The 7,434-nt window shown below is 48.6% G+C and overlaps 1 pseudogene; it reads left to right on the top strand.

Moving 5' to 3' along the window:
• The first annotated feature begins 6,668 nt into the window (after positions 1-6,668).
• On the top strand, positions 6,669-6,765 carry LOC124778159 (annotated as a pseudogene).
• The last annotated feature ends 669 nt before the right edge of the window (positions 6,766-7,434 follow it).

Genomic DNA, 7,434 nt, shown 5'->3' with positions numbered 1-7,434 from the left:
GTTTTCCAGGAGAGCCTCCTCGATCCAGAGCGTGTTTCTCAGTCCGATGCCCAACTCCGACTACTACTGCTGAGCCCGTTATGCCGTACCGCGCCTGTGTGCATTTTCCCGCGCTCGCCTGCCATCCACGTTTTACCGCTCCCCTACAGACAGGGTATTCACCAAAGGTTTTGCATTCTACATATCCTAATACATTGCCTACGTATGGACCAGGCGCACAATTACAAGTTTAACATCTTACAACAGTTTCAACATTTCTTACATTTCCATTTTGTTATAATATTGCTTGCAATTTGACATAAACATTAATATTCACCTCGAAAATTGTTTACAGTTTCTTTAACATAATGACATGAAAAGAAAAAAGAAATGAAATCAGAACATTGCTTACACTAATTTATCGAAAATCAGAAGAAAAAATTATTGTATGTACAGTTGTTGTTGTTACAACCTCTTGTGGGAATTATGATTCACAGTTGAATACAAGGGTTGCAAATATTAGACAATTTACTGTTTAATCAAAAGCGAATATCAAGGAACAAAGTTCTGTCCAAAAACCAGAGAGATCACAATAACAGAGGAGTTTCACAAAAGCAAAGATACTGCTAGATAGTCCATTAGAAAGGCACGAATGTAGTCCACACGCTCAGTTACACGTTCGACTGCTTGCGTTGCCAAAACGTCAAGAACCGACCGTCTTGCTGACCATGACTGACACTGTAACTGCCTTCTGTATCGTTGAACCTCCACCACTGAAAGATCAAACTTTTGGAAGAGAACTGTGCATTTCACCACGGGCTAATGCCCATAAAACAAGAATCTTCTAGTGTAGTCTTGTCTTCCTATTATGGAGCAGCACAGTTCATAATCAAAGCAGTAAATTCATCTCTTGTACTTAGTTTATATTAGTAGACTTTGTCTCAAAGCCAGTGCAACAAGGAAAAACATAAGGCGGTAAGATCCAGGGACCTTGGTGGCGAGCAAACTTAATCATTTTTTAAACTCCCTGGAAGATTAAAACTGAGTGTTGGACCGGGACTCGAACTCGGGACCGTTGCCATTCGCGGACAAGTGCTCTACCATCTTTTTTGTGGACCTATCTTCTCATTTAGCATAGCTTAATTTCCAAAAATAAAAGAAGCAAAATTAAATGAACCCCTACTTGGCAACGCCACTTTAACTCAGCCACAAAAAAAGAAGTGAACTAACACTTTTCAGGCGTTGCTCCTAAATATTCCCTCACTTTTTTATTTTTATTTTTTATTTATTTATTTTTTACATGTTTACATTTAGGAAACCTGTACAAATGATAAATCTAGTAACTGGGTGTTACGACAACAAAGGTAGCATTCAATGTATATCAGTAATACCATTCCAGGTAAAAAAGTTCTTCAATAAACGTAACTGGTTCCATTTGGTACTTCGCCATCGTTACCTGATATCTCCAAGAGCGTCTTTGAAGGGTATCTGCAACGGAAGCATTCTGCTTCGCTAGTGCCTCAAGGAAAACAGCAGTCCTCTTCCTTCTCTCATCGCTGACAAGGCAGGACGTGTGATGCGGCACAGAACATTAACCGCAGCTTGGCACTCTCCAACTGAGTGGGAGGTTGACGAAAACACTGAGTAAATAATTTGCGAAGCACGTCCGGTATCTCGGTGTGCGTTCGAGGGCATTGTGAGCATTTTGTTGGAACCACCAGTAATCATGCTGCTATTTCTCTCCGTCGCTAAAGATATAACCGATGGTAATTCCTTTGAACCATGTAAGCGAATGATATTTTGCGGGGGAAAGTAAGATTCATCTGGACAGAGGAGGGTCTGAGGGTCAATCATATCAGACGTGTCCCGGAGGTAACAAGCCTATATCTTCTGTGTTAGTCGCCAATCTCCGGACGACGATACGCATGTAAAACGATGTTCATCGGTATCCAAGAGGTGACAATCTGGGCAATAAGGTGAGTCTGCCAGTTCAATAGCGTGAAGCCGCTGTCGTGTCGCATATTTTACCACTTAGAACTCACCGTGGACGACAGAGAGTCGTGGTGTATCGTTTTCCACCCTCCTGGCCAATGAACCGTAGGGCACTTGTTCTCCACCACGTTATGGGGAACTGCCTGCACAAGGTTAGTATAAAAATCTTTCGCCTTTGGTAGACGTGTGGCGGGGAGGTTCGAGCTGACATAGCTGTAATCAAGAATGCAGGTCGGCACATGGGAGAACTGTAGTACGAGGTGCGCAACCAACACCGGTGGGACGTGAGAGACTGCCATCAGAACCTGTGTTAAACGACTCGTCAGAGAGGTATGTTAACTTTTCCATCGTTTCCTCACGTTGATCATGTAAAGGCCAGCTCCTCTCGCCCTGACGTTGACCAATCCCAGCCCCCCTTTGTGCACTGGGAGGGTAAGAGTGACGTATCGTACTTTAAATGTATGACGTCAGATACGTAGTAACTGAAGGCTGCTTGAAGACGGCGACCTACCTGCAGCGGTAGTGGGAGGACTTGTGCCACATGGTTGAGTTTTGATGCCACGTAGAGGTTCAGGTATTCATCACGTTGTGGCTGATTCATATCCCGGAGCAGGTTCTGGCGCACCATCGCGCGTATGATCTGTAGTAACCTTTTGTAGTTTGCTGCAGCTGTTTTACGTACATCCTTCGTGCACGTGACTCCCAAAAATCGCAGATCAGGAACTGGTGGGATGGGAGTGAGGGCTTCCGGTCCGAAACGAGGCCCAGTATCAAACGCCGCTGACTTCTTCTTGATGTTCAGGTGACTGCCTGCGGCCTGATCTGTATTGCTTGATGCAGCTTAGTATGCTTTGAACTTCGTCACTGGAACGAACCAGCAGTATCAGGTCGTCAGCGTATGCCCTATAGCGAAAGGTGACGTCCCGCAGCGGGACGCCAGATAGCCGGTGATTAAGGCCCCCTAGGAGTGGCTCGTTTGCGATTGCATAAAAGTTGGTAGAAAGGGGACAACCTTGCAGAAGAGACCTCTTAATGCTACTGGTCCTACCGTACTTCCATTGACCTGGACGTGTGAGTTGGCTGCGGTCCAAAGACGCCATAGGCTCTCAATGAGGCCCGGGGGGAATCCCATACGGTCCATCACACGTAGGAGGAAGGTGCGATTGAAATCGATGAAGACGATCGCCGGTCTCAGACGGCACGCAGAGGCGTTCGATACTAACTCCCTGCAGTCACCGGGGGCCATGTGTATGTTGCCTTCTCCCCGCTGCGGCGTCTGTTATGGGGCGAGAATCATCGGCAAAGTCGTCTTAATACGGCCCGCCATAAGCCTGGCGAAAATCTTGTAGTCGGAGTTCAGCATTGTGAGCGGCCGATAGTCGTTAATTGATCGCCCTCTACCTGGCTTGTGTACCGGTATGAGAAATCCTTCTACAAACGCTGGCAGCACAACACAGCCTGGAGACATAAGTTCGCGGAACATTATAACCCAGCGATGCATCATGATGTCACGGAAGGTCCGGTAGAATTCGATGGAAATTCCATCAGGCCCAGGAGACTTATTGGCCACACCTTTGTCCAGGGCGTCTTCGAATTCTTCGAGTGAGACTTCCTCCGTTAGTGCATTCACGGTAGCCTCGTCGATAGTACGTGTTACCTGCTGTAACACTTCAGTAGTGGCCTCGTAATCAACGGTTCCTTCCTGGTAAAGATGACGAAAATGATTCTCCACCGCCTTCACTATGGTTGCTTGGGTCCTCAGTTGTGTGATTAAGTATTGGCGATGTCGACCCTCATCCCCCGCCGGCCGGAGTGGCCGAGCGGTTCTAGGAACTACAGTCTGGAGCTGCAAGACCGCTACGGTCGCAGTTTCGAATGCTGCCTCGGGCATGGATGTGTGTGATGTCCTTAGGTTAGTTAGGTTTAAGTAGGTCTAAGTTCTAGGGGACTGCTGACCTCAGAAGTTAAGTCACATAGTGGTCAGAGCCATTTTTGAGCCTTATCCGCCACAACGTGGTGCATAGTGGATTCCTCTGAGGCCGTTCGGTCCTGCTGTCGCGAGCGGACTACGGAACCTTCTAGTCGGCGCCTCGTCAATGATAGTATGTGAGCCTTGATTCTGCATTGCTCATGTTGTCTCTCCGGGGAAGGGGGTAAAGCGTCGAGGTCCCTGAGTGCCGCATAGTAAAAATCGAGGGTCTGTCGATGCCACGCCGCCACGTCCTGCCAAACTGCGTAATTGTCCTGCGGATTGCTGGTTTGGCACAGAGGAGCAACCACTCCAGAGTCTAGGTGTATCGAGGGTGACGGCGTTCACAGTCAGTCGACGTTTCTTCAACTTGCAGACGGCAGTCTAAGTCCTGGAGGTGTGTTATATTAAGATTCCAAAAGCCATTGCTGCGCCAGACTTGTTGGTAGAGAAGACGTATAGTGCAGATATAGGCACTACGATCTGAATAGACCTGGGGCCATAGTTCGCCGGCCACCACTCCTTGTGTGAGGCCTTGCGACACATAAATGCGACCCAGTCGGCTGGCCGAATGACTGGTAAGATGAGTGTGGCCAGAGCGAGTACTGTGGACTTTTTCCCAATTGCCGCACAAGTGAAGGTCTTGTATCATCGCACCCAGTTCCGGACAGGGCAGTAGTGTGGGATTTGGTCCTTGGGGTGAAGCAAGCAGTTAAAATCGCCGGTGAAGACGCTGTTTTCGCACCGTCCGAGGAAAGGGGGGGGGGGGGGGGTGACATCCGTGGAGTAGAATCGGGCATCACATATGAAGCGTAACCATAAAAGTTCGGGAGTGCATTCGTTTTCGCTTCTTGTAGGAAAGCAAAATCAACTCCCATGGCTCGTATTGTTTCTTTCAAAAGTTCGGTCTTGACAGGAGAACTTATCATGTTGATATTCACTGTCGCCAGGCGGTAAGCCTGGCAATACGTTGATTGGGCGAGGTTATCCACATCGATGTTGGATAGAAGCGAACATCGGAAGTGCTGCTTGTTCTGCATGATACGGCGGCGCCTCAGCTGGCCGCTGATCGGGATCTTGTGTCTCGACTCCTCGGCCCACGAAGCGGGAGCGGATGTCAGTTCATGTTCCATAGGCTCGGAATATTTGATAGTAAGTGACCGGGCGAATTTGTTGCTTGCGCTGGTACCTTCCTGCTGCTCACTGTTTATGTCAAGGGGCTGGTAGTCGAACGCTGCATGTTTATCCGTCTGTTCTGCAAGGTTGGAGTCAATGGAGACGGCCTCAGTCTCGCGGTTGGTTTCTTGAGTGGTTGTTCTTGCCCGGCCGAATGTGAACCGCCGTGTTCCGACACGATCCGACAACGGTGCTTTCGGCTTTTCGGTGATCGCTGTTTCCGTACGTGGTCTTCATTTTCAGAAGACGGCACTGACTCACGCCCCGCCGGGACAAATGCTTCGGTCGGTACAATAAGGGGATCAGTTGCCATCTTGCTCTCGTCAATGTCAGTCGCGTTCGGTAGCTCCAGCGTCATCTTAATGTTTTCCACCACTGGCCAGGCAGATTGATCGTCCAGGTTTCTGTCCGTGGAAGGTGATTCCTGTATCGCTAAATCGGTCGGCTGTGTGTGTTTTGAGGAGAGAGTCGTGAGCGCCGCTGCGTGAGCCACGGGGAGAATAGTCTTCGTCGATGGAGGTGCAACGTCCATCGGTGGGAGTTGTGTGATCCGACGCTGGAGACGCTCGGAACGAAGGTGGCCTTCCTAGCCGCATCCGAAACACGTTTTAGGCTGGCCGTCATAAGTAACCATGGCCCGGCACCCTCCTGTTTGTAGGTAGGATGGCACGTGTCGTTGGAGGTCAATGAGCACTTGGCGTACTCCATTGAGCAGTAGATACGTCATAAACTGGGTCCATTTTTCAGCCATGTCTTCGTGTACCGTGCCGTAGGGGTGGTGCACCGCCACAACGTCTGCGACAGGGAGTTCAATTGTTAGTTTGATTATGCGTGTAGTCCGCAGTCCCAGTGCGGCATGGCCGACCTCGATGTTGCCAACATTTCCATCTGCGTGGCAGAAGCGGGGTTCTTGTTTCATCTCAAAAAGCAGCTTGGTGCATGTAGCTTCGTTTATGAATTTTCCATAAACCGTGCTACTGGCGATCGAAAAGTGGATGCCGACAATGTCGGCAGCCCGGTCATGGCTCCCTCTTTTAAAAGCCTTCGAATTAGAGCGCCTTTGGTAGTGTACAGTCGTTCCGAAATGAGAATTTCAAGGTTGATCGTCTGTATTGGTGTGACATGGTCTTGTAGCGCTACGGCGTCACGCTGTTGTTGGCCCCAGGAAGTAAACAACGCCCGTGGGCCCGCTCTGCTGGCGGAGAGCACACACTGCACGTCTGCTTCGTTGGGCTGCGAGAGCCGGACTGCCGTCTGAGCTACCCAATCACGACTCACGGCCCGTCCTCACAGCTTCACTTCTGCCAGTACGTCGTCTCCTACCTTCCAAACTTCACAGAAGCTCTCATGCGAACCTTGCGGAACTAGCACTCCTGGAAGAAAAGATATTGCGGAGATGTGGGTTTGCCACGGCCTGGACAATGTTTCCAGAATTAAATTTCGCAGGTTAGCAGGAAAACTTCTGTGAAGTTTGGATGGTAGGAGACGAGGTACTGCCAGAAATAAAGCTTTAAGGACGGGTTGTGATTCGCGCTTCGGTAGGTCAGACGGTGTACTCGCTTCGGCGATACATATACTAAAATTGGAACGATACAGAGAAGCCCCTGCACAAGGATGACACGCAAAATCGTGAAGCGGTCTACATTTTCACGGTAGTTCAGCGTGTTAGGTCAGAGGGTTAGTCGCCCTCTCTAACAAAAACCTGAGTAAGCAGATCAACGATGAACTTGAATGGGTACCATGGGACGTCAGCCCGGAAAAAAAAGAAAAAGAAAAAAAAAGATTGTACATCACTTGCCCGCGGAAGGTGAATGTCCGGAGTTCAAATCTCTGTCTGGCACACCGTTTGAATCTACCAGGAAGTTTCATAACAGCACACCCTCCGCTGCAGAGTGAAAATCTCATTCTTAATCATGTTTGCTCATCCATATTCCGAGGGATGTTACCTTTAGACGAAGTGTACCCTGACGGGTAAAATGTGAAGAGACCTCGTTACGCTGAAAGTACTCAACCACTCTTGCAGCCAAAGGAACTTTTGCAGATGGTAAAAGAAATGGAAATTCTTCGTTGTATCACAAGAGATAACAAAAGACCGAGACGACGACATAAGGAAACATTTGGAAACATCACTGTCTATACCTCAATACTGTAACGCATAGGAATGTCTACAGGAGGCCTTTATCCAGGAAATATCAATACGTGGAGATCTAAATACGTAGTGTGACGAATATAGCTGCAGGCAACTCTCACATACATTACAATAAGGCGAGAAGCTCAAATACTTAAGTGTACTACTCATAATCGTGCGTACAATGCAC

Source organism: Schistocerca piceifrons, chromosome 2 (assembly GCF_021461385.2).
Source record: "Schistocerca piceifrons isolate TAMUIC-IGC-003096 chromosome 2, iqSchPice1.1, whole genome shotgun sequence".
Classification (NCBI taxonomy): Eukaryota; Metazoa; Arthropoda; class Insecta; order Orthoptera; family Acrididae; genus Schistocerca; species Schistocerca piceifrons.
This window is presented reverse-complemented; position numbering and strand designations above follow the sequence as displayed.